We start from the raw sequence: 4,252 nt of genomic DNA, 5'->3' as shown, positions 1-4,252 counted from the left end.
GGAGGGAGGGAAGGAGGGAAGGAAAAAGGGAGGGTTGTTCCTTGTAGTAATTCATTAGGCTATATTTTGTTTTTTCTGTAACTGCCACATTCTAAGTATAAACGGCTTTGTAAACATAGATAGGCATTTGGGAGGGCACTGGAAGGAAATCTACAAAGTACATGGAAGTGCTAACAAGGGTAGTGGAATCATTGTCATCTTTATTACAGTTTTATTTCATGTCCAGGGTTTTTTGTTTGTTTGTTTGTTTTAATGAACATAAGATTTGTAACTCAGATAAAATGCTCAGAGCATTATTTCCTGCTATGCTACAAAGTCATTTTCTAGCTCCATCCTCAAAGTGGTTTCTCTGTCATTGTTTGGGAGGAAGCAGCTCTGGGAGCAGGGGTTCCCTCTCCAACCTCCTCTCCACTACCACACACACGCACAAACACACACACACACACACACACACACACACACACACACACCACAAAGTTTTCATGCAGCATTCTTCCTATAGAAACTATTGTGGGATTTTTGGCCCCGAAGATTTCTAGCTGGAGTTGGACAGGGGTTTGCTCTGGGACTGCAGAAACCCACCTCCAGCTCTGCTCTGCAGGTACTACTCATCTTCTGCACTCCCCCTCTCAGATCGCAGAGTTGCAATCTTCTCTGCAGCACTGAACTCAACTGCATGTGCCCTCGTTGATGCCAAGTATACAAAAACTCAGGGGAGTTGAGCAGGAAACAGCAGAAATGCAGGACATGAGAATGTTAAAGGTTCAAAAGTCACCCCACTCTCACGGCCTCGTAGCGCAATGGTAGCGCGTCTGACTCCAGATCAGAAGGTTGCGTGTTCAAGTCACGTCGGGGTCAAAGAGAGCTGTTTTCCCCCAGCTGATTAATGGCAAGGTCCACATTTTAATCAATTCTGTGTGAGAATAGCGAGAATGTCACTTTCAAATATGCAGGAGTCATTATGCAGTACTGGCAGGTGTTGCTTTCAAGCCTGGAAAACTCTGTAGAAATGGATGAATGACAAATCAGTCTACAAAAAATGAACTGAGCTATATTAAACACTTGGAATTTTTTTTGGCCTGGTACCATCTAAGTGAACCCAATTAACCACCAAGAAGCCAGAAGTGGAGCTGTGGCTCAAGGGGTAGAGCACTAGACTTGAGCAAAAGCAGCTCAGGGGTAGCACCCAAGCCCCCAGTTCATAACCCAATACAAGCACCAAAGAAAAAGATTTTTTTTCATAATAAGAGAAGCATAAATACTAAACTCCCCATTTTTTCCAGTGTTGAGGCTAGAATCCCCAGCTTCCCATATGCACTGTTCAATCTATGTATATATGGTCATGACAAAATGAACCCCCACCCCGCTTTGCAACACAGGTGACTCACCCAAGTAATCCTAGCTCCTCAGGAAGCTGAGATCCAGAGGATCATACTAATCATGAGATCCCCAGTTCTGACAGACTTCTGCTAAGCCCTCCTTCCAATCACCGGTCTCATACCTTGACATTTCATTTATACTGTAACTGTCATGAGAAGCCAACCACCTGGGACCAAAGATTCATATCACAAAGAAGCAACAAGATTGGAAAGATTTATAAGTACTCAAGAAATCCACCTGAAAACAAACAAACAAAAAAAACCATTAGGCTGATCCTGAAGAATAGCTAAGGCAAGAAGAGCTGTCTGAGTGGCTCAAGTGGTAAAACACATGTCTAGCAAGCTTGAAGCCCTGAGTTCAAACCCCATTATTGCCAAAGAAAAAAGTTCTCAAAGGTTATGAAGTACTTTTTTCCCCCCAGTGTATGTACTGGGGCTTGAATTCAAGATCTAAGTGCTGTCCCTCTTTCCACTCAGGCAGGAGCTCTACCACTTGAGCCACAGCTCCACTTCTAGTTTCGTGTGTGTGTGTGTGTGTGTGTGTGTGTGTGTGTGTGGTGTTAATTGAAGAGTCTCACAAACTTTTCCTGCCCTAACTGGCTTCAAACCGTGAGTAGCTATGATTGTAGGCGTGACCCTCTGGCTAAATCATTTTCTGGAACCTTTTGAAGTGGGCAAATCCGCGGTGACAGTCATCCACTGCCCTCTGGTGACCACATGAGAAAATCACATGAATTCGGATCTCCATGATGAGGTCCCCAAAGCAAGCCGGACTTTGGTCTTTCCAGTCTTCCCAGGCCTCCTACATGCTACTGGAATTCTCCAAGACCCGGTGTTTTGCGGGTGCCTTCTAGAGGAAGTCTGTTTTGTTTCCTTTCACACGATGAAAAACGGGATCACCACACACACACACACACACACACACACACACTTTTTCTCTCCTAGCGCTCCGCTGGACACTGTCCCGGGTGAGTCGGACAGTTCCCCACTGAGCTCCAGGCACGTGTGGAGCCAAGTCCCCTGCAGCCATAGCTGCAGCTCCCTGGGCACCTGGGCAGCCACCTGGGTTCTGATCCCACCCCACCAGGACGCTCCCTGTTGTACCCGCATGTGACAAGCTGCTCCTCCACCCCCACCCCTCCACCTGCCTCACCCCCACACCTCTCCCCCACACACAACTGCTAGGCCAATGGGAATGCAGAAAGCCCTGGTATCTGCAATAAACAGCCTCCAGACTTTCTCCTAGGCCAAGCTGGCCCTCCCTATCACACTCATCCAAAAGTCTCCCCCACACCCCCACCTCCTGAACACCTGGGGAAGGGGGAGAGAATGGCTTCGCAGTAGGCAGAGCCAGCTGCCACCTCACTTTCTGAGCTGCAGCTGGATTTCATGCATCACCAAGAGCAGGGCCTGGTGGTTGTCAAAGGAGGGGTTGTGGAGGCTGGACAGGTAGATTTCCCAGAGGCCTTGGCATGGAGACGTGTTGGCCATCTCACTCCTTTCTCTCTTTCTTTCTTTTTTTTTTTGGTCAGTCGTGGGGCTTGAACTCTGGGTTTGAGCACTGTACCTGTGCTCTTCAGCTCAAGGCGAATACTCTACCACTTGAGCCACAGTGCCACTTCTGATTTTTCTAGTGTTTTATTGGAGGTAAGATACCAATGGACTTTCGTGCCCTGGCTGGCTTTGAACCATGATCCTCAAAACTCGGCCTCCTGAGTAGCTACAATTACAGGCATGGGCCTTGGAGCGGGGGAGCAGCTCACTCCTTTCTCGAAAAGGCATACTGCCGAGATAACCCACCAGAAGCTGCCTGAGGTACCGGTGTCAGACCCGCCCATTGCGATAAACAGAGAAACCCCCCGAGCCCTGAACTCAGCCCCACAACGGGAGCCCCAGAGCTACACAGAACACCCACAGAACACCAAAGCGAAAGACCTAAAAGGAACTGGTGCTGATCCGGAGAGTGCAAACTCCAGTGCTCAGAACCTGTACGGAGGCCCAGCCCCCACCCTTCACCGGCGGCGTGGACACTGTGGACCCGACAGCGTCCACAGAGGCAGAGATAGAAGAGAATCACACAGAGCCACCACCGCCCAGCCCAGCCCAGCCCACAACCACCCCAACTGAACTCGGATTGCAACAGCAACTGACAACCTACATCACACAGAAACAACTAGCTCCAGGGTGAGTACCCCACCGGGGACAGTGTATCCCTCAAGGGAGACCAGAGCTGGAGGGAATCCCCAGATCCTGACCCAGACTCCCTACCCCAACACCCAGACTACAGGACCCACTAAAACTGGGAACTGTTCGAGAGCTCCACCAGCCCGTGGAGCACACTCAGCAGGCCAGGCTAGAGCAAGAGCACCCCAGGAAGGGAGCTTAAACGCCCAAGCCAGGAACAGTGCCCCTGGGTCAAGACAACAAACAATAGAAGAAATTTGAACTGTGTACCCCAGGCTGCATAACCTAGGTGGTATACACAGCAGCACAGGCCCAACTGGTGTGCCCCAGGTGGGGGCTGGGACCAGGCCTGGGGATCCGGCTCCTGAACAACACAACCAACTCCTCCCAACTGAAGTCAAAAGCTGAGCATACACCTCAGCAGAGGGGAGAAAAACAGGGAACTGCACCCCCTGGGAAGCATGCCTGTGACAACAAAAGACCTCAAAAACAAAAGGCTCAAGGGGGACCAAGATGGCAACGGGGCAGTAGGGAAACGCCACAGCTCTCTCCAACCAAAAAGAGAGTTCCAGTTCCAACGCTTAATCTCCCCAAGAGACCGACAACAACAAAAAGACGAACACTCAGAGAAAAACCAGAGGTGGAAAATAACAAAAAAAGAAAGAGAGGAAAAGAAGAATTTCAGAACA

General features: G+C 49.5%; 1 non-coding gene across 1 annotated transcript; it reads left to right on the top strand.

Annotated features, from left to right (window-relative positions):
• Positions 1–786: 786 nt before the first annotated feature.
• Trnaw-cca lies at positions 787–858 on the top strand. Its single transcript has one exon. It is a non-coding gene; the product is annotated as a tRNA-Trp (tRNA).
• The last annotated feature ends 3,394 nt before the right edge of the window (positions 859–4,252 follow it).

The sequence above is a fragment of the Dipodomys ordii genome, unplaced genomic scaffold (genome assembly GCF_000151885.1).
Source record: "Dipodomys ordii isolate 6190 unplaced genomic scaffold, Dord_2.0 Scaffold165, whole genome shotgun sequence".
In the NCBI taxonomy this organism is placed as follows: domain Eukaryota; kingdom Metazoa; phylum Chordata; class Mammalia; order Rodentia; family Heteromyidae; genus Dipodomys; species Dipodomys ordii.
The sequence above is the reverse complement of the archived record's forward strand: the minus strand, read 5'-3'. Positions and strand labels throughout refer to the sequence as shown.